The sequence below is a fragment of the Chiloscyllium plagiosum genome, unplaced genomic scaffold, assembly GCF_037043375.1.
Source record: "Chiloscyllium plagiosum isolate Xiang-an unplaced genomic scaffold, Cpla_swu_hap1 HiC_scaffold_3, whole genome shotgun sequence".
NCBI classification, from domain to species: domain Eukaryota; kingdom Metazoa; phylum Chordata; class Chondrichthyes; order Orectolobiformes; family Hemiscylliidae; genus Chiloscyllium; species Chiloscyllium plagiosum.
The window spans coordinates 102910614-102937182 of record NW_028270141.1 but is presented as its reverse complement, the minus strand read 5'-3'; the positions used below and the strand labels follow the sequence as shown (position 1 = coordinate 102937182).

The following is a 26569-nucleotide window of genomic DNA, read 5'->3' as shown; positions in this document are numbered from 1 at the left end:
CGAGGGAGTTTCTTCCTTCTCTTTTTCCCAGTTTGTTTTGTAGCCATCTATTTTTAGCCTTTGGTCTTCACTGAACTCTCTAACCTGCAACTTTCTCCTCATTGAGGTTTGCAAAGAATATGCCTGACAAGTCCAGAATTAAGCTGGTGGTAACGTTTCTAATTACTTTCTCGGATTTACATCCTTTAGGTTCTCTCACTGAGATAGCGAGTTAGCACTGATCTCTCCAGGGAGCTGTAATGTATTCCTTCTTCAGCTGAAGTCCTTTTTTCGAATTTTCAAGGTTATCGTTCCTGTATATTTCAAAATGATTCACTTTATTATATCCGACTCAAATCAGACTTTTTAAAGTTTCTGTTTGGGCAAGGTTGATTATTTTCACATTATGAGTCCGTGCTTTAGTTGCTAGCTTGTTGATCCCACCTCTCAGCTTGCAAGACATCTTGTCAAAGTGATAGTGTGAGCTAGGCTTTGGGCCTTTCATCTCTGCAGATTGCTCTGAGACAACACATTGTTGTTTGCAGCAGCTCCTTGTGTCGTTGAGCACCGGCCGAGCTATTTGATTCAGGTCTTGCTCCAATAAACCCTTTAAGTTACTGTCTGAGATCCTGATCCTTTTTTGTGAGGAATCTGACTTTGGGAATTCTGTGGATCCTTTTACCTCACAGATGGCTTGTCTTTAGTCCTTTGTTACTTTCTTAGACTCTTTGTCGAAGTTGTTCATCTCCTGCACTGTCTCTCGGCCCGCTTAGGGATTTCGCTGGTCCCTGTTTAAGGCTGTGGGTTTTTGGTTAGCTACTCTAACCCTCATGGGTTGTACTGCCCCCTTGAGGACCTCTTACCTTTATCAGCTAGCTGTAACCCTGCAATTTCTTGCTGCAACTTGGGTTTTGGGGTGGAATACTTTTCAGCCTCAGAGGGTATTTCTGAGTGGAAGTTCAGTCCTTTGTGTGGCCAGGCTTTTGAGACTCCACTGTCACCAAATCTATAATAAGCTCACTCCTTAAATGAGTTCTCACCAATGGCACCTCAAACCACACCCAGTTCATTCTTTGACGATTACCCTGGTGTCCGTCCTGCTTTGGGAAATCTTGACATGTCCATGCTAAGAGTATTTGCAGATAAGAAGTACCTTTAAGTTATAGTGCCATTTGGGACTCGAGTCATAGAGTCATAGAGATGTACAGCACAGAAACATACCCTTCAGTCCAACTTGTCCATGCCGACCAGATATCCCAACCCAATCTAGTCTCACCTGCCAGCACCCGGCCCATATCCCTCCAAATCCTTCCTATGCATATACCCATCCAGATGCCTTTTTAATGTTGCAATTGTACCAACCTCTACCACTTCCTCTGGCAACTTATTCCATACAAGTACCACCCTCTGTGTAAAAAGGTTGCCCCTTAGGTCTCTTTCATATCATTCCCCTCTCACCCTAAACCAATGCTTACTAATTCAGGATTTCTCCACCCCAGGGAAAAGACTTTGCCTATTTATCCTATCCATGCCCCTCATGATTTTCTAAACCTCTATAAAGTCATCCCTCAGCCTCCAACGCTCCAGGGAAAACAGTCCTAGCCTATTCAACCTCTCCCTATAGCTCAAATCCTCCAACCTTGGCAACATACTTGTAAATCTTTTCTGAACCCTTTCAAGTTTCACAACATCTTTCTGATAGGAAAGAGACCAGAATTGCACGCAATATTCCAACAGTGGCCTAACCAATGTCCTGTACAGCCGCAACATGATCTCCCAACTCCTGTACTCAATACTCTGACCAATAAAACAAAGCATACCAAACGCTTTCTTCACTATCCTATCTACCTGCGACTCCACTTTCAAGGAGCTATCAACCTGCACTCCAAGGTCTCTTTGTTTAGCAACACTCCCTAGGACCTTACATTAAGTGTATAAGTCCTGCTAAGATTTGCTTTCCCAAAATGCAGCACCTCGCATTTATCTAAATTAAATTCCATCTGCCACTTCTCAGCCCATTGGCCCATCTGGTTCAGATGCTGTTGTAATCTGAGGTAACCCTCTTCGCTGTCCACTACACCTCCAATTTTGGTGTCATCAGCAAACTTACTAACTGTACCTTTTATGGTCACATCCAAATCATTTTTATATAAATGATGAAAAGTATTGGACCCAGCACCGATCCTTGTGGCACTCCACTGGTCACAGGCCTCCAGTCCTAAAAACAATCCTCCACCACCACCCTCTGTCTTCTACCTTTGAGCCAGTTCTGTATCCAAATGGTTAGTTTTCCCTATATTTCATGAGAATTCGTTTTTCTTTCCATTTCATGCCTAAAGTACAAAATCTGACTGTTGTTTTAGTCCCTTCCCTTTCTTTTGTTTTGAAAGTATTTATCTTGCTTTTTCTATTCTCGTCCTCCCACATGTCTCCTCATCTAAATTGTGGAAGACGATGGGTGGAGAAATTTGTTTAAGCTCAAGAACCTTGCGCTTTCAACAGTGTTTCCTCTATATAATTCACAAATGTCCACTAAATGCTACTTTTCTGGATAAGTCAGCTTAATTGTGAAAGGTTCTTTAATTTCTGTTAACATGCATTTTGTGCCTGCTTTTACAAACATTTGTCTGCACTCCCAAATTCAGATATAATTATACTTAACATAAAACAATTATCAAATCTTGGATGCTTCCCAGGGTTTTCAAAGAGGAATTTGTCTTTACTCACAAAAGATCTGGTAGATGTCTGTAACTTCACTGAGTTTACAAAAGGTTGACTATGTTTCTGACTAGAAATACTGCTGGTGGCTTTCCTCATATACAGACAGCTTTCTAATAATATGGCCTGGTTTGGCATAGTCCTGCAATTCTGCCTTTTACATCTTTCCTTTTTAAAATTTGCAGGTAGGCCCTCCTATTTTTCCATCATTCTCTATCTCTTTAGGATGTAAATTCCCTTGCATCTTCTATCCTTTTGCTGCTGGTACAGATGACATGATACATGTCTATCGTGATTCAGTGGGCTGTGGGTTGATTCACAGTCCTCAGTTTTCACTGCAAATACCCATCCCAAGCAAGCTTCTATTTCTCAAAGTGCATTTCTATACTGAAGCTGAAACTATTTTTAAACTCCAGAATCAAGTAATTCCTTTTTTTCCATCATACATCTGCTGTATTCCTAGAGGTAGTACTCATTAGTCAAGTGCAATCTTTTTCAATTCTTTCAAATTCCAGATATATTTGTGTGGATTTCTTCCATGAATTTTGAAATGGCTGACAATATAAATGGCCCCAAACCTGAGGATTTCTTCCATCATTTATTTGTAATCAGTAATTGCTTTAGGTGTCAGGGTGAAACATGGTTTATCATGTTAATTTAACCTGGAACATTAACATTCGCTCTTCTTCAGGTAAACATAGCTGACTTCAAGTGTTAACATCTTCCCTACAATAACAAAGACCTCAAGCAACAGGCCCCAACAGAATGTCATAGATAACTATTGGAGGATTCTTCTTAAATTAGATTAGATTACTTACATTAGATTACTTACAGTGTGGAAACAGGCCCTTCGGCCCAACAAGTCCACACCGACCCGCCGAAGCGTAACCCACCCAGACCCATTCCCCTATATTTACCCCTTCATCTAACACTACGGGCAATTTAGCATGGCCAATTTGCCTAACCTGCACATTTTTTTTTTGGATTGTGGGAGGAAACCGGAGCACCCGGAGGAAACCCACGCAGACACGGGGAGAACGTGCAAACTCCACACAGTCAGTCGCCTGAGGCGGGAATTGAACCCGGGTCTCTGGCGCTGTGAGGCAGCAGTGCTAACCACTGTGCCACCGTGCCGCCCACGGTGTTATTTTATTTTATCTGTAATTGTTTCAACTTTTTTATTTGTAATTTCTTGTTAAGAACACAATTTTCTTATCTCGAATGAACCTTCAGTGATAACATAATAAACTAATATTGAAACTATTCAAACAAAGCTTTACTGCTGTTCTACCTCAACTTGAAATATTGCAAATTAATAAAGGAACTACACTGGCTGTATTACTGTGTTCACTGACCATATGGTGGACATAGGGCTAGATTAGAGTGGTGCTGGAAAAGCACAGCAGTTCAGGCAGCATCCGAGGAGCAGTAAAATTGACGTTTCGGGCAAAAGCCCTTCATCAGGAATAGCATGGTGGACATGCCTAACATTCAGGACAATTGGTAGTCTCATGTCCATCATTGTAATCCATTGAAAAATGAACCAAAGCCAATATTTGAACTGGAAGTTGGGATTTATTCTGTCACAAAACAAGCTTAAATTTGATCTGCAAGGAACTTGGAATAGAAGGGATGTCATGGTTTAAACTATTTGAAGCCAAACCAGATTTACAACATTAAGTTTTCATTCTGTAAAAAATGTCAGCAATCATTTAAAATGCAGTTCTGGTATTTTTTTCAAAAATAGTAAGGAAGGATTCCACATTTTACTTTGTGCATTTGGGAACAACTTTGCAAAATTTGAGGCTTCAAGTTCTGTGCCAGTGCCCCAGGTGTGGTGGCTGCTATTAGTTATTGTTTCAAACTCTTTGCTCATCCACTATCTGGACAACCAGTGCCAGTTCCAACTTCCAATGCTGAAACTCTTTGCCCCTCTCTTTCTCCTCTTAATCTTCCATTTCCTTCTGGGCTTGAAACTCTAAATGGTCCCTCTCAGGTTGTATTTCCACTTCATTTTCTTAACCTTTAAACTTTCCTATTTTCTCACTTCTGTTTGGGCTAAAGTCACGTGGTCTAACTCTGATTCAACTTTCGCTGCTGGTTCAGAACCAAATTTGAATTGCTCAGCCTGCATTCTCAAGAGATCTGGTTTGAGAAACCTTAGTTTTAGTTGGGATTTTAAATGTTACCTGGTTGGTTAAGGCTTTTAGCTGTTCCATGTCTAAAGACTCTAAATTTAACTAATCAAAACCCTTCTGATCAACAAACCTCTGAGCATCAAAGTTTACCATCTTATATATTGTTACTAGTTAAGATTGGCTGGCTAACAGAAGGCAAAGGGTAGGCATAAATTTGACTTTACAGTTTGACAAAATGTAATGAATGGTGTACTGCAGCGATCAGCACTGGGACTTCAACTATTTATGATTGATATAAATGACTTAAGTGTAGCGATGGAAGGTATAAAGTTAAAAATCACACAACACCAGGTTATAGTCCAACAGGTTTAATTGGAAGCATCAGGTGACAACCACCTGATGAAGGAACGTTTCTCTGAAAGCTAGTGCTTCCAATTAAAGCTGTTGGTCTATAACCTGGTGTTGTGTGATTTTTAACTTTGCACACCCCAGTCCAACACTGGCATCTCCAAATCATGACTAAGATGGAAGGTATATTTGTCAAATACGTTGACACCATAAAGAAAAGTAGGAATGTTAGTTATTAAGAGTTTAAGAAAGGATTTAGATAGATTAAATAAGTTAGCAAAGATATGGCAATTGGAAAATGATTTTGTTCATCTTGGCAGGAAGAATAAAAAGTTGCACATTATCTATATGGTGAGAAATTGCAGACCTCTCTGTACATGAATCACTAAAGGTTAGTTTGCAGGTATAGCATGTAATTATAACATTTAGTAGAATGTTGTTATTTATTGTGAAAGAACTGAAGTCATTATCAGACTTAAATATTAACTCTACTTCCCTCTCCACAGATGCTGTCAGACCTGCTGAGTTTCTCTAGTAGTTTCTGGTTTTATTTCAGAAGGAGGGAGGTTATGCTTCTGTTGTATGCCAGTGTACTGATGGGATGCCACCTGGAGTATTGCGCACAGTATTGGCCAAGGAGGAGAAAGTGATGACTGACGATGCTGGAAATCTGAATTGAGAGTGTGGTGCAGGAAAAGCACAGCCAGTCAGGCAGCATCCGAAGGAGAATCAACGTTTTGGGCATAAGCCCTTCGACAGGAATGAGCTGATTGAGCTGAATGAGCTGAGCATTCCTGATGAAGGGCTTATGCCTGAAGCGTCAATTTCCTGCTCCTTGGATGCTGCCAGACCTGCTGTGCTTTTCCAGCACCACACTCTTGATAGTATTGGTCACCCTTTTAAGGAAGGATGTAAATGCATTGAAGAGAAGGTTTACCTGAATAATACCTGGAAATAATGAGTTGCCTTATGGGGATAGGTTAGGCAGATTAGACTTGTCCTCACAGTTATTTTCAAATCCTTGCTGGCCACAGATGAGGTGCCTGAGGACAGTAGAATTGCAAACATTGCCCCATTATTAAAAAAGGCAGGATGGGATAGACCAGGAAATTGCAGGCCTGTCAATCCGACCTTGGTGATAGAGAGGTTAATAGAAAGAATTTTGAGGAACAGAGTATAGGTACGAGGAGAGGTATGGAATTAATCAGGGATAGTCAGCATTGGTCAATTAAGGAAGGTCATGTGTTTGGATTCTTTGAGGAGGTAACCAGAATATTGGCGAAGGTAGTATGTTTAGTATTTCCTCCATGGCATTATGGACCAGGCCAGACCCCCCTCAAAACATTTCAAGAAGGTAGCCCCAGACCCTAACTTTGCTGATTGTTTTAAGCAGGTGTAAAGTGGATATTCCAGGAATGATGCACCTGGTCCAAACCTCTTGGTTTTAAACAAAGCAGAAAGTATTTGTAGGATTACCAAATGTAACACAGACAAAAGAGAATAGAATACAGAGTAACTTAACCTATCCAAAAACTCAACAGACTATCCCAATTTAATGATGCTATTCCAAATTCCTGCAACAATCCACATCAACACCTTTTGGTAAAAAAGGTAATATCAAACACAGGGTGTTATAGGAGAGATAGAGATGGCAGAGAGATTCGGTATGGAACACCTTCTTCCATGGAGCTGTTTCTTTGACCAGCAGCCTCAAAAAACTGACTGACTGCTTGCTCTGAGCAGCTGGAATGCTAAAACTCAAACTAAACCAGAGAAAAGCTGAGCTGGGAGAACTGGCCACTCCCCTTTCATTGGACAAGTGTTTGTTTTAAACCTTAAAAGGTTCTTCAAGTACACCAATCCATACATTTCGGCAACTAAGCCGCGTATAGCACTTTTGAAAAGAATGAAGGACAACACTTTGTTAAAGGAGCAGCATTGTCAGAATGGACTTTAGCAAGGCAGTTGATCAGATTCCTCATCGTAGGCAAGACAAGAATGGAAGAACCTTTGGGATCCAATGTAATGTGATATGTTGGATCCAAAATTGGCTGAGAGGCAGGAAGCAGAGGGTAATGATAGAGGGATATTTCTGCTATTGGAAGTTTATTTCCAATGGGGTTTTGCAGGGTCCAGTGCTAGACTCCTGTTGCTTGGCATGTACACAATAACTTAAATGGTGGGAGTTATGAACAAAAAGTTCACAGATGTTACAAAACTTGCTAGGGCAATAAATAATGAGGATAGCCATAAATTGCAGGAGAATATCAATGGACTGGTCAGTTGGGCAGAGAAGCGGCAATTGGAATTTGGCCAAGAAAGCTATGAGGTAATGCGTTTGGAGAGGGCTAACAGCAAGGGGTTGAAGGGTAGAACTCTGGAAAATGCAGAAGATCAGAGGGACCTTAATGTGCATAATTGCTGATCCCTGAAGGTAGCAGGGCAGGTAGATAAGGTCGTTAAGAAAGGATATAGACTAACTGGCTTTATTTGCTGAGAGATTATGCTGGAACTGCATAAAATGTTGGTTAATCACAACTGGTGTATGATGTTCAATTCTGATCACTTAATTGGGATTCTGCTAGAGAGGGTTTAGAGTAATATTCATGAGGGTGCTGCCCTGGCTGGAGGGTCTGAGCTTTGTGAAAAGATTGGATAGGCTGGTGTTATTTTCCTTGGAGCTGCCAAGGTTGGGAGAGAATTTGTTAGAGGCATATAATATTATGCGGGGCATAGACAAAGTGATTTTTAAAAACTTCACTTGTGGTATGTGGGCATTACTGGCTGATCCAGCATTTATTGCCCCTTGCTAGTTACCTTTTGCTGGTGGGGTGAGCTGCCTCTTGTATTGTTGCAGTCCATGTTCTGTAGATTGACCCATAATGTCATTAGGGAGGCAATAACACTGAAGAAATGTGATATATTCCCAGCTCAGGATGGTGAGTGGCTTGGAGAACTTGGTGGGAACTTGCGGTGCTCCCATATCTTTACTGCCCTTTTGATATGAAAGTGAGCATAGGTGTGGAAGAAATTGTTTAAGGACCTTTGGTGAATGTCTACAGTGCAACTTGTAGATGGTACACATCAGTCGGTGGTGAAGGAAGTGAATGTTTAGAGATTTTCTTTGTCTTGGATGGTGTCAAGCTTCTTCAGTGTTGTTGGAGCTATACTCATCCAGGGCAATTAGGCAAAATGTGTTTAGTGGTAGGAAGCAGAGAGTGATGGTCAAAGGGCATTGTTATGACTGGAGGCCTATGTCCAATGGAGTTTCACAAGTTTGGGTCCCTTGCATGTTATGTACATTAATGATCATGACATGAATAATGGAGGTATGGTTAGTTTGCTCCCTCCACAGTTCTTTGGTTTATTTTACCAATGTGGAGGCAATGGCCTAGTGGTATTATTGCTTCACTCTTAATCCAGAAACCTAGGTAATATTCTGTGGACCAAGGTTTGAATACCACTATGCTGGATGCTGGAATGTGAAATCAATTGTAAAAAATCTGGAATTCAGCCTAACGATGATCATGAAACTGTTGGGAAAAAAAAATCACTAATGCTCTTTAAGGAAGGAAACTGCCATCCTTACATGGTTTGATCTGTATGTGCCTTCAGACCCACAGCAATGTGGTTGGCTCTTAACTGTCTCTGGGCACTAAGGGATGGGCAATAAATGCCAACCTAGCCAGCCATGGCCACATCTTATGAAGGAATAAAAAAAACTGTCACAAAGAAAGGACAGATACTAAGGCACATTCATCCGAGCCACCAAGGAACTGAATCAAATCTGAAGAAGGCAAGAGATATGTTCTACTCACCAAACATGAGCTACAAAATCCAGTCATACATCAGTTGGTACATTGCTCATAATTAATACCAAGCTAGACAGCCACTGATGACACATCAACATTCTCAACAGACCCATGGAACAAATTGGGAAAAGTACATTTCAGCCATTATGGCATTCCAAACATTGTCATGACAGACAATGGTGCTCTGTTCACAAGTGAAGAGTTCAATTGCTTTATGAAAGATTTGGAAATTCCACATTATACATCATCCTGACACTAATCTTTGTCCGCTTGTGCATTTAGTGAACATCTGGAGCTTGATATAGTCACAAGTGAAGTGCCGGAAGACTGGAGGTTGGCTAATATGGTGCCACTATTTAAGAAAGGTGGTAAGGAAAAGCCAGGGAACTATAGACCGGTCAGTCTGACGTTGGTGGTGGGCAAGTTGTTGGAGGGACTCCTGAGGGACAGGATTTACATGTATTTGGAAAGGCAAGGACTGATTAGAGATAGTCAACATGGCTTTATGCACAGGAAATCATGTTTCAGAAACTTGATTAAGTTTTTTGAACAAGTAACAAAGAGGATTGATCAGGACAGAGTGGTAGACATGATCTATATGGACTTCAGTAAGGCGTTCGACAAGGTTCCTCATGGGAGACTGGTTAGCAAGGTTAGACCACATGGAATACAGGGTGAACTTGCCATTTGGATGCTGAACTGGCTCAAAGGTAGAAGACAGATGATGGTGGTGGAGGGTTGCTTTTCAGACTGGAGGGCTGTGACCAGTGGAATGCCACAAGGATTGGTGCTGTGTCCATTACCTTTCATTATTTGTATAAATTATGTGGAAGTGAACACAGGAGTTTTGGTTAGTAAGTTTTGAGATGACACAAAAATTGGAGTGTAGTGAATAGCGAAGAAGATTATCTCACAGCACAATGGGATCTAGATCAGATGGGCCAATTGGCTGATGAGTGGCAGATGGAGTTTAATTTAGATAAACGCAAGGTGCTACATTTTGGAAAAGCAAATCAGAGCAGGACTTATAAACTTAGTGGTAAGTTCCTGGAAAGTGTTGCTAAACAAAGAGACCTTGGAGTGCAGGTTCATAGCTCCTTGAAAGTAGATTTGCAGGTAGATAGAATTGTGAAGAAGGCATTTAGTACACTTTCCTTTATTGGTCAAAGCATTGAGTTAGGATGTCACATTGCGGTGGTAGAGGACATTGGTTAGGTCACTGTTGGAATATTGTGTGCAATTCTGGTCTCCTTCCTATCAGAAGGATGTTGTGAAACTTGAAAGGGTTCAGAAAAGACTTACAAGGATGTTGCCAGGGTTGGAGGATTTAAGCTACAGGGTGAGGCTGAACAGGCTGGGGCTGTTTTCCTGGAGCGTCAGAAGCTGAGGAATGACCTTATAGAGGTTTATAATATTATAAGGGGCATGGATAGGAAACATAGACAAACTATTTTCCCTGGGGCGGGAGAGTGCAGAACTAGAGGGCATAGGTTTAGTGTGGGAAGGAAAAGATATAAAAAGGTCCTAAGGGGCAACATTTTCACACAGTGGGTGATATGTATATGGAATGAGCTGCCAGAGGAAGTGGTGAAGGCTGGTACAATTGCAGCAATTGAAAGGTATCTGGATGAGTATATGGATAGGAAGGGTTTAGAGGAATATGGGCCAAATGTGTCAAATGGGACTAGATTAGGATAGGATATCTGGTTGGCATGGACAAGTTGGTTCGAAGGGTCTGTTTCCGTGCTGTACACCTCTGTGACTCTATGACTCTAAATGGAAAGGCTAAGGTAGCAGTGCAAAAGACTGATAAAGAAATTGAAGAAAACGCATACAGATGTCTATAAGGTACTCTTCAAGTGGGCAAATATACATGCTGAAGGCATGGGATGTAGTCAATTTCAAAAACTAATGTCATGCTGGACACAAGCTATTTTTCCAATAGCAGGAAAGCTGCTGAATCCTGTAATAGCAACAAGTGTGAGTGAAAAAAATCTATACGAAATAGCAGTAAGATAAATTTCAGAGCAACAGGATTATTAATTATTACCAACGATGAATATTGGAGAGCCAGGCAGTGTGCAAACATTCAAAGATTTCAACTAAAATCAGTTCAATTGGGACTTGGGATCTACAAGGAGCATTTATCACCTTAATCATATACAGTGGAAGTAAAAGACCCTGTAAGGCAACATAATTGCAGGGATTCAATTGCAAAAGCTGATCCTCAATTGCATGCAGCTGGTCAGAAAGAGGTGACTGCATCATCTACAAAGAACACACCAGAACCAGAGGTTCATAATAGCCCAAGAAGAGACATAAAGCAACAATGGCTACCATAGCAATCGCAAAAAACCCACAGAACTGACTTTCTCAGGTGAAAGAACATCACCCAGCTGAACAGCCAATGGCAATAACATGCCATATAATTAAGAGACCAGCATGATTTAAGGACTACGTGTGCAATGTATGCACAGAGACTGATGAAAATATCGATCGATGAAGGCCTGAGAACAGTAATTGTATATAGTATACAGAACAAAGAACAAAGAAAATTTACAGCCCAGGAACAGGCCCTATAGCCCTCCAAGCCTGAGCTGATCCAAATCTACTGTCTAAACCTGTTATCCAATTCCTAAGCATCTTCTGTATCCCTCTGTTCTCCACCTACTCATGCATCTGTCCAGACGCATCTTAAATGAATCTAACATGCCTGCCTCTACCTCTGCTGGCAATGTGTTCCAGACACCCACCACTCTCTGTGTGAAGTACTTGCTGCGTGTATCCCCTTAAACTTTTCACCTCTCACCTTGAAAGTGTGACCTCTTGTTATTGAATCTTTTGTCCTGGGAAAAAGCTTATCTCCATCTACCCAGTCTATACCCTTCATGATTTTGTAAACCTCAATCAGATCCCCCTTCAGTCTCCTTTTTTCTAATGAAAACAATCCTAACCTACTCAACCTCTTTTCATAGCTAGCACCTTCTCCAAAGCGTCCACATCCTTTTGGTAATGTGGCGACCAGAACTGTACACAGTATTCCAAATATGGCTGAACCAATGTCTTGTACAATTTTAATATGACCTGCCAGCTCTTATACTTAATACTCCATCCAATGAAGGCAAGCATACCATATGCCTTCTTTACCACTCTATCCACCTGTGCTACAATCTTCAGGGTATGATGGACCTGCACTCCTAGATCTCTCTGCTCATCAACTTTTCCCAAGGCTCTTCCGTTCATTCTATAATTCGCTCTAGAATTAGACTTTCCTAAATGCATCACCTCACATTTGTCTGGATTGAACTCCACCTGCCACCTTTCCACCCAACTCTCTAATCTATCTATATTCTCCTGTATTCTTTGACTATCCCTTATGCTTTCTGCTACTCTGTAACTAGGTAATTAAAATGTACACAATAATGTATGTTATTTTAATTTTTTTGGTTTCAAAGAGGCATGTTTGAATCAAAATGCAATAATGTACAAATGATTGTCCAACTCTACAATAGCCAAGTGGCCTCCACCACTATAGGTGAACATCTTAAGCTTTATGTCAAGTTGAACACAATACTGTTTGTAAACTTGAAATGCCACTGTAACAGCCATGGCCTGTTATGGCCACCATTTTTAACAGACATTTCTAACTTAATCCACAGTATACACTTTTTCTTAAAAACATGATATCAGATGGGATATGCAAATATGGTGATGTTGGAAAATCAGATAACCAAAACCCATGTCTAAAATGATATTCAGCCTTTGCCTTGTGCAAGTAAGGGGTTATTGCTAGTTCTGACATGTCACTACCTCAGTGTTACATGGGTATGGAGGTCGTCTCGAGAGACCTGTCCTTGACACCATTGCCTTGCAAACTACTACTGCCTCTTCAATTTTCATTCCTCTTCGAAGTCTTTGAATATGAAACTCCCTCTCACATTTGCTCCCAGAATTCCTGGGATTCCATGCTGGCAATTTCACATCAACCAAACTTTCATTGTTACTGCCGTATGGAATCAGCTCTTACATAAGTCAGAAAAATTGTTTTATTTCCCTGTCTTACACCACACAGTGCATCAATTGGACCAAATACTGTGATGTAAGCCAGACTGATACGAAACACCTGCATACTTAACTTTGAAGAATCTGTTTATCTTCTGTAGATAAATGATTAATAAATTATGCTCCCATTCTATGATTGACAGTGGTGAATGAATCATGTATCGGGCACAACTTACAGTTTAGAAGTAACAATCTGAAGCTGCTAGAATCTTGCACGCTGTAACAAATTTATTTTATATAGATTTGAGCAAATGAAAAAGGAGTAGGAAAACTATCGAATTTCTGGGTGGTCATTATTGTTAAACATTGAAGGCATAATCGCAATAAATTGTGTTCAGTATTTTCGATGTTACAGGTTGTTACAATTATGGTAAATCATTCTGTGTTGAATGATGAAGGATCTAGTTGACATATACCTCTTGTAAGTTATGATATAACATAGAACATATGTTATATTGTGCTTATGTTTAACTTTTGGTTTTCATCTAATAGAGTCATAGAGATGTACAGCATGGAAACAGACCCTTCGGTCCAACCCGTCCATGCCGACCAGATATCCCAACCCAATCTAGTCCCACCTGCCAGCACCCAGCCCATATCCCTCCAAACCTTTCCTGTTCATATACCCATCCAAATGCCATTTAAATGTTGCAATTGTACCAGCCTCCACCACATCCTCTGGCAGCTAATTCCATACACATACCACCCTCTGTGTGAAAACGTTGCCCCTAAGCTCTCTTTTATATCTTTTCCCTGTCACCCTAAACCTATGCCCTCTAGTCCCCGACCCCAGGGAAAAGACTTTGTCTATTTATCCTATCCATGCCCCTCATAATTTTGTAAACCTCTATAAGGTCATCCCTCAGCCTCCGATGCTCCAGGGAGAATGGCCCTAGCCTGTTCAGCCTCTCCCTATAGCTCAAATCCTCCAACCCTGGCATCATCCTTGTAAATCTTTTCTGAACCCTTTCAAGTTTCACAACATCTTTCCGATAGGAAAGAGATCAGAATTGCACACAATATTCCAACAGTGGCCTAATCAATGCCCTGTACAACTGCAACATGACCTCCCAACTCCTGTACTCAATACTCTGACCAATAAAGGAAAGCACACCAAATACCTTTTTCACTATCCTATCTACCTGGACTCCACTTTCAAGGAACTATGAACCTGCAATCCAAGGTCTCTTTGTTCAGGAACACTCCCTAGGACCTTACCATGAAGTGTATAAGTCCTGCTAAGATTTGCTTTCCCAAAATTCAGCACCTTGCATTTATCTGAATTGAATTCTCTGCCACTTCTCAGCCCCAATGGCCCATCTGGTCAAGATCCTGTTGTAATCTGAGGTAACCTTCTTCGCTGTCCACCACACCTCCAATTTTGGTGTCATTTGCAAACTTACTAACTGTACCTCTTATGCTCGCATCCAAATCATTTATGTAAATGACAAAAAGTAGAGGACCTAGCACCGATCCTTGTGGCACTCCACTGGTCACAGGCCTCCAATCTGACAAACAACCGTCCACCACCACCCTCTGTCTTCTACCTTTCAGCCAGTTCTATATCCAAATGGCTAGTTCTCCCTGTATTCTGTGAGATCTAACCTTGCTAACCAGTTTCCCATGGGGAACCTTGTCGAAAGCCTTACTGAAGTCCATATAGATCATATCTACCGCTCTGCCCTCATCAATCCTCTTTGTTACTTCTTCAAAAAAACTCAATCAAGTTTGTGAGACATGATTTCTTACGCACAACGCCATGTTGACTATCCCTAATCAATCCTTGCCTTTCCAAATACATGTACATCCTGTCCCTCAGGATTCCCTCCAACCACTTGCCCACCACCGACGTCAGGCTCACTGGTCTATAGTTCCCTGGCTTGTCCTTACCACCTTTCTTAAACAGTGGCACCACATTAGCCTATTTGAGTAATACGTTATTACATAAATATTTCATGTAACTAATTTTGTGCAGCTGCAATAACTAAGGTACTGCTTTTCATTTTTCGAGAAAGTGAGGTCTGCAGATGCTGGAGACCAGAGTCGAGAGTGTGGTGCTGGAAAAGCATAGCAGGTCAGGCAGCATCCGAGGGGCAGGAAAATTGACATTTCGGGGAATGAGCCCTTCATCAAGAATGAGGTGTTTGGGCTGGGGGAGGTGTGGGGCTAGTGAGATAAATAGGAGGAGTGGGGTTCGAGGGAAGGTGGCTGACAATACGATAGATAGATGGAGGTGGGGGTAATGGTGCAAGGTCGGAGACCAGGGTGGAGTTGATAGGTGGGAAGGAAGATGAACAGTAGGTCAGGTCATGTGGAGTTTCACATCTGCACCAACCAACCTCACTGCCCCTTGCCCGAACACTTTAACACTTCCTCCCACTCCGCCAAGGACATGCAGATCCTGGGCCTCCTCCATCACTACACCCTAACCACCTGACGCCTGGAGGAAGAACGCCTTACCTTCCACCTCAGGACCCTGCAACCACAAAGTATAAATGTGGACTTCACCAGTTTCCTCATTTCCCCTCCCCCCACCTTGTCACAGTTCCAACTTTCCAAGTCGGCACCGCCCTCATGATCTGTCCTACCTGTCAATCTTCCTTCCCACCTATCTGCTCCACCCTCCTCTCTGACCTATCGCCATTACCCCCAACCCATCTACCTATCTCACTCAGCTATCTCCCCCCCAGTCCCACCCCCTCTCATTTATATCTCAACCCCCTCGGCTCACAAGCCTCATTCCTGATGAAGGGCTCTTGCCCAAAACATCGATTCTCCTGCTCCTCGGATGCTGCCTGACCTGCTGTGCTTTTCCAGCACCCCACTCTTGAATCTGCTTTTTATTTTTGTCCACTGCAAGTTTCGTCAGACGATTCAATGATTTGATGATGATTTAACCAGCTTTTGGAGTGAATTTACATTGATGAAATACAGAGGTACTTCTCTATAACTTGGAGATTTTGTACCTATCTTACACCTGTTAAATGATATTAGAATGATGTGATGCCTGAGTACCAACAACACTTGTACTATGTGTAGTGTTGTCATCAATCCTTCTTCTCCTGCTAGCCTAGGGGCTTCCTACTAGTTTACAGTTCAGGATGAATAAGTCTCAGCAGAAGAGGTGATTGACCATGCTAACAAGATGCAATTTATTACAATCTAGTAACAATGTACAGGTTGCAATAATATATAGGCAGATTAAGCATTACTGATATTAGGTAGGTAACACATGGTGTCCCGGAGAAGATGGGGCCAGTCTACAAGTGCTGACTGCCTGAACTACCCTCGGCTGTCCAATGCTCCACCATGTGGCAGTGTTATACGTTAGAGTGGGCAGACCTCCAACTTGGCTCGGACTAATATATTCATATGCATTACCTGGTACAACATTAAACAGGTGCTTGAGAGTGCAGTATGGTGGAAGGCATACACATTCTCTTCTGGTGGCAAACGTATCCCAGCTACCATTGTGGTAAGCGCTCCTGTATACGTATGCAGGGTGTATGACTAACAAGAGCTTAGCCAATCACATATGTAAATTGGTGACTTGGAGCCTCTCTAAGACCCCCTTTTGTGAATTTAGATTGTGGACTAATTTTCTGGTGCAATATTTCTTTGGGAGTACACACATTGTGCTACACGCATATTAATGACATAAGAACACAAGTAGACCATTCAGTCATTCGATCCTACTCCAGCATTCTGTGAGATCCTGGCTGCTCTGTAGCCAAATTCCATACCTGCCTTTGGCGCATATCCTTTAAAGCTTAGATTAACAAAAAATGATCTCTCTCAGATTTAAAATTAATATGTGATCCTGTATCCACTGCCATTTGTGGAAGAGAGTTCCAAACATCTACTATCTGTAGAAGGGCTTCCCAACAAGCCTCCTGATTGGTCTGGTCCTAATTCTCGGATTACGTTCTCTACTGCTAGACTTTGCAACCAGTGCAAATAATTTTCCTTTCTCTCCTCTATTAATATCTTGAAGCCTTCAATCAAATCACCCGCTAACCTTCTAAATTCTCTGAAAAACAGGCTTAATTTGTATAATTTCTCTTTATAACTTAACTCCTGAAGTCCATGTATCATTCTTGTAAACCTACATTGTAAACATTCCCGAGGAGCAGTGCCTGCTCACAGCATTCTAAGTGGGGTCTAACCAGGGTTTTGTTTAACTGCAACATAACTTCTGCATCCTTATATCCCAGCCTCTTAGATATAAATGCAAGGATTTCATTAGCTTTCTTGATTATTTTCTGCACCTGCTTGTGCCATTTTAATGAACTATGCACCTGAACTCTGAAGTCTCTTTGGATATCCAATGTATTTAAATTCATACCATCTAGAAAGTACCCTGATCCATCCTTTTCAGTTCAAAATTGATAACCTCACACTTGCTTACATTGAACTCCAACTGCCATAATTTTGATCATTCACTTATTCTGTGTGGATACAGGTCCTTCCGCCCTACCAGTCCACTGAGGCTTAACCCACCCAAACCCATCTCCCTCTGACTAATGTATCTAACACTTCGGGCAATTTAGCATGGCCAATTCAGCTGACCTGCACATCTTTGGACTGTGGGAGGAAACCGGAGCACCTGGAGGAAACCCACGCAGACACGGGGAGAATGTGCCAACTCCACACAGACAGTCGCCCAAGGCTAGAATCAAACCTGGGACCCTGGTGCTGTGAGGCAGCAGTGCTAACCACTGCATCACTGTGTGGCCCAGGACTTCTGACTTCTACTGTAAATACTGAGGCAAAGTAATTATTTAACATGTCTGTCATTTCCCTGTAGTCACTGACAAAATCCCCACTTTCAGTCTTCATTCAGTACTGCTCCAGATCACTCTCTTTCCCTTTATCTAACTATAAAATTTCTTATTGATCTTCATGTTTCTGACAAGTTTCCTTTCATAATTCATTTTCGTGGCTCTTATAAGCTGCTTTGTTGACCTGTTGTTGCTCTTTGTATCTTTCCTATTCAGCAGGATCTGCGCTTTATTTGCATTTTTGAAGTCTTTTCTTTTTGTTTTAGATATTTTCCCATCAGCCTGTTCAGATAAGTTATTACACAATTCTAGAGCAGTGGGACCTCAATCTAGGTGTCCTGGCTCAGAACCCTCCACTACACTACAAGAATTGCTGTCCCTTATTTCTTCAGTTGTCCATGGTTGTTTTTTGTTATCTGTGTACCTCAGTTCAGGATTGATCATAATTCCATGCCAGTTATTTTTATAAAAGGTGAAATATATTAAATCAATTTGAATTATTAATAAAAACAGAATGTGCTGGAGAAACCAACCGCTTTGTCAGTATCTGTGGAGAGAGAAACAGTTAGTGTTTTGTGTCCAGTATGACTTTTTCAAAGTCACACTGGAGTCTAAATGTTAACTGTTTCTCCCTCCACAGATGCGATCAAGCCTGTTGAGTTTCTCCAACACTTTGTGCTTTTCTATCAAATTTCCAGCATCCACAGTATTCTGCTTTTGATTTGAATTCTTACCTTGTTTAAGTAATCTCCAATAATATTGAACATCACTGGAATAGATTTTGACTTAATAAGAAAGTATAAAACAGGTGATGGTAGCAATCTTTATTTCCACAGAAGTCAATAAAGAATCCTAGGATTATACAGCTGTGAAAGAGGCTATTCCACCCAAGGCAACGCCTGGAAAGAGCTGTCTAATTAATGCCATGCCCAGGTTCCTACCCAAAGGTAAGTGCATATGTTGCTTTTCAGTCATTTGTCTAATTCCCTTCTGACTTCGACTATTGAAACTGCTTCCAGCACTCATACAGTCTGTAATTGTTTTACCAATTGTCATACTGGCCAATCCACCGACGGAAGTAGTTTCTCTTATTTACTTAATTAATATCCTTCATAATTTTAAGCACTTACATTTAAATACCCCGTTAATCCTCTCTGTTTTGAAGGAATCTTATAACACAGAACTAGACCCTTCGGTCTAACTTGTCCATGCAGATTAGATATCCTAAACTGAACTCGTCCTATTTGCCTACATTTGGCCCATATCCCCCTCAACGTTTCTTAATCATGTACTTGCCCAAATGTCTTTTCATTGTTGTAACGGTACTTGCCTCTACCACTCTCTCTGGCAGCTCATTTCAATCTCACACACCACCCTCTGTGTGAAAAATTTACCCTTCAGGTCCCTTTTAAATCTTTCCCCTCTCACTTTAAACGTATGCCATCTAGTTTTGGACACCTCCACCCTTAGAAAAAGACCATGGCTATTCCTTATATATGCCCCCCCATGATTTTATACACCTTTATAAGGTTATCTCTCTGCCTCTGACACTTTAAAATACTTCATATTCTGGCCCCTCCGATCTCTCTGATCGCCATTAGCCGCACCACCTCAAAAATATCTGCACTCACCCACTTCTGACCTCGGATGTTGATCATTTTACAAGTGATGGCCCTTCAGCTGCCTAAACGTAAATTCTGAAATTCTCCAACTCTCTCTGTAACTTTCTTCTTAGTTGCTCCTTTCTTTGACCAAGCCTTTGATAATGTCCCTAATGTTTTCCTCTGAGGCTAAGTGCAACATTTGGTTTTGTACTACCTCTGTGAAGCATCTTGTGATATTTTGTTACATTGAAGTAACCATAAAAATATGTCATATTGTGGCAAACTGACTGATTTTTCAACTTGTAAACCCTTCCTATCGAGATATGGCAGGTATTACGAGTCTCTTGATCAACTGCGGGTTTGATGCAGACGGAAGCTTCTTAAGTAATTTAGCTGCTAGCAGCAGCCTGGTGCCCTAACCCAGGAAAAACACTCTTTGCAGTAACAGACAATAACCATGATCTTTGTCTATTTTATGCACCACTAGACCTGGAAAGCTTCTAAGTCAATAAATACAAGTTATTGTTATTTACCCTCCTCTATAACCAATATCTCTTATTCCTGGTACCAGACGATTAACAGCTATATAAATCAGGGAAAAAGGGTAAATCAGATTGTCAAATAAGTATCATTTATTTTAGACTGTTGCACAAAGTCAAGATTTACTTTACATGCTACGCTTATTTTCAGTATTGTACCTGTTCAGCTAGATTAAGGAAGTGTATTTTTGTTGAGTGAACAGAAATAAACTCTGTTAAGCAGGTAAATTATGGTTAATATACAAGCTCTCAGGCACATTTTGAGATGATAAAGCTACAAGACCTATCTACAGTTGTACATTAATCCCAAACAAAAGTAAATAGCTTCAGCTTCCCCACCTGCGGGGAATTCATTGATCATCCGACATAAACAAGCAGTACTTCCTGTAGCCTAGTCTGTATATCATTGAACTGTTCCAAACAGACACAAACAAACTTGACCTAATGCTTGCAAAAAACTAATTTGCTGGTGTCTGATTACTTGAATTCCAGTCTAATTGTGTCATGGCCTTAGATGAAACAGATAATAATGTGGTGAGAGGTGAAAAAAGTAGGAATGAGAAGAAAGGACAGCAATCCATATGTCATTTGTGCTGCACACTATCATCTTAGCTCCCCATAGCCCTGCATTTTATTTGACTACTTTGTATATTTCACAGAGTTTGTTCAGCCAGGGACTGAAAACTACAGCTGCTTTATATATGTGTGTGTGTATGTGTGCCTGTGTTGAAGGGGATGGACTCAGTCTCTGGCACGCAACATTTGGAGGTCTCTTAAAAAACAGAGGGTCATCATGTAGGTCTCAACTGACAGCAACCACACAGTGTGAAAAACAGCCAACATGAAGCACCCTGACAGATGTTATGCAGGGATCAGTGTTAAGTGCCTTTTCAGGATATTAAAACAGCTTCATAACAAGTGAAAAAAGTGAATTGTCACCGACATCGTGCTGGTCTCCTTGAAGTAGCACCCCTCCCACCTCTCTCTTTCTTACCTTCCGCCTTCCTCTGCCCCCACTCCCGACCCTTCCCCCACACCCCCTGCCAACGTTCAGAACCCTAACCACCATCCACCATCAGTAGTCTGGGAACCATTACAGGCCAGAGATCAATAATCTTAGCTGTGCTGGAATTTCAGTAATGATTTCCAATAAACCACATTTCAGGTTGCTCTGGATAAAGGACCAAGACAAGCCATGAATATAATATAGTTAAGACTTTTATTCAGAGACTGGGATAATGGAAGAAAGATTCTAGTGATAAGGCACAAAACAGGCATTCTGAGCAACCAATCTGCTTTGTTACTAGCTGTAAACTGACACCCCTAATGAAATAAAAATGTCTCAGTGGAGGCACATAACTGCACAATTGGTACTAACACTGAATTCTGTTTGTAATCGTAGTGATGGGTGCTAGGCAATATGTTGATGTTTCACAGGCATTTTTCCATTAGAAAGAAAACAATTATGTTCACAATAAAATTAAGCCCCTTTCTGTGTCCATTGAGGAAGAATTACAGATTATATTTTGTCTAAAAGGCCATCTGTGGAAGAAATGTTTGCCTAATACTGGGGCAAATAGCCAGAACTTGTGTAGAATATACTGCCTAATGAATAATCTGGCCATTGTCTTTGTTACTTTCAGTCACTTTAGCATAACTCCAAATGCAATTTGAGATTTTAAGAGATAAAGAATTTGGCAGTATTTTTAAAACTACTGTTGAGCCATCACACAAAAGATTTTAGTACTGAGGCACTTGACCTGTATTGCAGACTGCAGACAGAGAGAAGCCCTTCCAAGTGCAGGGGGAGAGAACAACTGCAGTTATAATGGTTTCCCCTGTATCCCCCTCACAGCGTGCAGTTGTCTGATTCCAATTTGGACCACATGTCCAGCCATCAATCTTTGTCTGCATTTGAGTAAGTGCATGCTATGATCATTATAATATCTTCTTTTGGATACAGTCATATCATAAGAAATAATGTATGTTTTTTCTCTTAAGCTGCCTTTTGTGTGAAAGGCAAAGCTTCATGCTCATTAGGACTATTGTTACTGGTCGTAATCAATGCTTTGATTGTTCTAGTGCTGCTTGTGGAGTTTCCTGCTCTCGCTTGTACAGTTGGCCCATTTACAGTGACCATAGAGGAAAGCAGTACCAATTTAAAATGCTTCTGTTTCCTGTTCCTTCTCCCCCACTCCACCCCCGCAACTCATTGTGCAAAATCTCCACCTCGCCACCAACCCTGCCCCCAGTATCTCATAGATCTGCAATGTAAGCTCTGCAGAATGGATCATAATTTCCACACTAGCTCAGAGAACAACAGAACCCAAAACATGCTTCCAGCAATTTGTAACTAGTTGTTTATGCTTGATAATTCTTCTCATGTTCTTTTGCTGTCGAAGTTTTTGAATTTTGTAGGCGCAATAGAAAAAGCATCCTTTGTTCCCTTCCCGATTCTAATTCTTCCAACAGCAGTGTTCTAATTATATCACAAATTGAAAGTTAAAAAAATGCTCTGCTGAAGTTATAGTTTAAGTTTCAATGTATTTGACCTAGACCTTTGAAAGCTCAAACTCTGTTGTGGCTGTGGATTCATGTCCACTGGGGACTAAATAGAGATTTCAGACCATGTATTTTCCTGCCATTCAACACCATGAGAAAAAGCAAACCGACTGTTCATATTATACACCATCGTACAAAATTGTAACCAGTTGATGTGGAAATTGAGTTTTTTAAAATTTCCTAACTTTCATTATTGCTCACTTGTTTCCAGAAACACACGTTTTCAGTGACTGTACATGTCTACTTGAAGTTCTACATCATTGAACTCACAAAAACGTGCCTTCATTTACAGCTGTTGTCTTAAGCAAAAAAAAAATCAGACAGAGACAGATTGCCCTTATGTAGTATCTCTAACAAAGATTTGGAGACCAAAGTGTTCATAGGAACATATCAGACAAAAAATAATGCCATGTCAAAGTAAGAGGTGTTAGGAGAAGTGATTGCAGATATAGGTTTCAGGGACTTTCACAAGAGGAAAGAGTGGGAGGCAGTTGGAAGGGTTTAAGCAGAGAATTCCAGAGTATCTTGGCTGCTGAAAACAGGATTATCAATGGGGTGGGACAAAGGAAGTTAGAAGAACAGACTTGTGGAGTGTGGAGGACCTGGAAGATCGCAGGGTTGGTAGTGGTTAGAGAGAGAGAAAAACAGTGAGACCGTGTGGGGATTTGAACCACAGTATGAGGATTTTTAAAATTAAGTCATTGGCAGCCAAGAAACCAATGTAGATTTGCAGGCAGTAAGTGGTCTGGGGAATTTGCATGCCTTAAGAAACAAGAACAAAGTTTTGGATGAACTCGAGTACATGGAAGGTGGAAGGTAGGATGCAGACAAGGAGACCAGTGGAATAATCTACTCTGGAGATAAGAAAAACATGGATGAGGGTTTCAACAGCAGTTGAGCTGATGCAGAGTTGGGGCGGGGCGGTTGGGGGGCGGTAGTGGGGGTGGAGGTAAACCAATGCTGTGACAGAAATGTAGGTCAGGATGTTCAATGATGGTGTGGAAATGGGCTTAGAAACTTTTCTCAAGATCAATTAAACATAAATACTCCAAAGGGTCTGTCTTAACCTCAGATAGAGGGAGTGATAGAGCTTTTGGCTAGGGAGCAGATGTTGTGGTGGGGAATGTTGACAATGAGCTGAATCTTAGGTTTTCTTGGCTAATTCCAATTTACGTTGAGCTTTTCGGAAGGTTTTTAGCCTCGAAGTCTCATGTGTTCCCTTGTTGTATCTTCCCAAACACAACACACCAATTATCTCCCCTGCTCCTGTGGTATCTCTCACATCCAAATCTGGCCATAGCTTATTGTGAGCCATTCCCACTGAACAGCCACTTAAACATATCCTGGAATTCACCAGCATCCCTTTCACCTAAGCCATCTTTAAAAGGTTATTTTGTACCTGGACACATTCTGTCAGTCTGGAGCTGCCCTGCACAGTTTCTGACATTTGCCTTGCACATGGCAGGTGGGGGAAGTTGGCACTCTGTTTTGAGGGCAAGGACCAGGAGGTTCTGCTGTAGGAGGTCCTTGTCCCCCAGGACCAACAGTGGAGGCCATGACCAGACTGTGCCAGCCTCTTCCAAGACTGCCACCAGAATTAGAGCAGCTAATCTCAGCTTTGTAGGAAGATGGTCAATGCCTTTCTCTACCCTGCCAGCATAAGTGCCACCATCTGGTACTCAGATGCACTCCATCTAAGCTACTGTACCCATCTGTCATCAAGGTTTATTCTCTACCACTCCCACTATTGATGGCATCATCTTCCCTCACTGACTGTCACCGATCCTAATGCCCAATGTTAGCCCTCCGCATTCCCTGCTCACTTGCACCAAACCTAACAGCTATGCCATTCACTTTCATCTCCCTTAACACCAGCCTCTTACTCACACTAGAAGGAAAGCAGCCCACAGTAGGGCATAAAGAGTCAAAATGGGTAGTGGACTGCCTGACAATCAACTTCTTGCCCCTAATGTGGAGAGTTTACTGACCTTTGAGTATTTTGAACAGCTAACTGACCATGCCTAAGCCCTTGAAATATTACTGGTGTCTGCCCTTGATTTACTGTGCTGGGACTCCTGACTGAAGGCTTGACACATTGACTTGACTGAGGCCAGCTGACAGCAGTGTCAAGCTTCCTGGCTTTCTATCTGTGTTAAACAACAAGACAGGACAGAAGTAATGTGAACCCTATATCTCTGGATGAAGGGCCAAGGCACGAAAATGCATGGCAATCCAAGGCACTAATGCCATGAGCATTCAGGTTTGGTCAAAATGAATGAACGATATGACGAGTGAAGAGCTTAGAAATGCAGCCTGGTCCTGTGGCAGTGCCTATGGAGCATGTCCTGAGATGTTGGTGCCCAGTGTCCAACATTGAGGTCCTTTAGAATGTAAGAGGTAGGAGCAGGAGTAGGCCATCTGGCCCACTCTGTCATTCAGTAAGATCATAGCTGATCTCTTCATTAACTCAGCTCCACTTACCCACCTGCTCAACTTAACCCTTAATGCTTTTACTGTTCTAACATCTGTCTACGTTTGCCTTAAAAACATTCAATGAGGTAGCCTCAACTGTGTCACCGGGCAGGGAATTCCACAGACACACAAGACTTTTGGTGAAGAAGTTCTTCCTCAACTCAGTCTGAAATCTGCTTCCCCTTATTTTTAGGCAATGTAGCAAACTGAAGTCACTCTGACTTCCACATCAAGTTTTCTTGATGTGAACCTTATTCAGCACATTTGGAAAGACAGGAATATCAGTGTGGGGAATTGGGCTGTCAACCAGGCATTTGCCAAGCAAAAATCTCACTTTGACTAATTAAGGGAGTCACTCTTTATGTTTTTACAAAGGGCATTCTGAGTTTATCTCAAGGCAGTAGATAGTTACATAGTATAAAGCATAAAGAGTGGAGCATGGCTCTTGTGGTGCAATGGTTGCGTCTATACCTCTGAGCCAGGAGGCTTGGGTTCAGCCCTACCTGCTTCAGAGACGTATCATAATATAGAGCCATAGAGTCATAGAGATGTACAGATTGAAACAGACCCTTCAGTCTGACTCGTCCATGCCGATCAGATATCCTAACCTAATCTAGTCCCATTTGCCAGCCAGTATGTGAAGGATGGCAGTTATAGGAAGGGGGGGGAAAGTCTCAGATACAGTCACATAGATGGGGTTAACTCCAGGAAAGGTAAAAGAGGTAAGCCGTTAGTGCTGGAGTCTTCTGTGGCTTTCCCTATTTCAAACAGAGTATGCTGTTTTGGAAAATGTTGGGGGTGATCGATTCAAAATGGAACATAGCACGAACAGCCAAGTTTCTGGTATTGAGACTGGCTCTAATGCAACAAGGGGTATAGAACATAGAACATAGAACAATACAGCACAGAACAGGCCCTTCGGCCCACGATGTTGTGCCGAACTTCTAACCTAGATTAAGTACCCATCCATGTACCTATCCAAATGCCGCTTAAAGGTCGCCAATGATTCCGACTCTACCACTCCCACGGGCAGCGCATTCCATGCCCCCACCACTCTCTGGGTAAAGAACCCACCCCTGACATCTCCCCTATACCTTCCACCCTTCACCTTAAATTTATGTCCCCTTGTAACACTCTGTTGTACCCGGGGAAAAAGTTTCTGACTGTCTACTCTATCTATTCCTCTGATCATCTTATAAACCTCTATCAAGTCACCCCTCGTCCTTCGCCGTTCCAACGAGAAAAGGCCGAGAACTCTCAACCTATCCTCGTACGACTTCCTCTCCATTCCAGGCAACATCCTGGTAAATCTTCTCTGCACCCTCTCCAAAGCTTCCACATCTTTCCTAAAGTGAGGCGACCAGAACTGCACACAGTACTCCAACTGTGGCCTAACCAAAGTCCTGTACAGCTGCAACATCACTTCACGACTCTTGAATTCAATCCCTCTGCTAATGAACGATAATACTCCATAGGCCTTCTTACAAACTCTATCCACCTGAGTGGCAACCTTCAAAGATCTATGTACATAGACCCCAAGATCCCTCTGTTCCT

General features: G+C 41.7%; 1 long non-coding RNA gene across 2 annotated transcripts in view; it reads left to right on the top strand.

The window, feature by feature from the left end:
• Window positions 1-26569, top strand: part of LOC122548065 (uncharacterized) — a 125696-nt gene that overhangs the window by 72067 nt on the left and 27060 nt on the right. For both annotated transcript variants that reach the window (XR_015754198.1, XR_015754195.1), the window contains exon 3: window positions 18675-18785. This is a non-coding gene — a long non-coding RNA (uncharacterized LOC122548065). The remainder of the gene's footprint in view (window positions 1-18674; window positions 18786-26569) is intronic.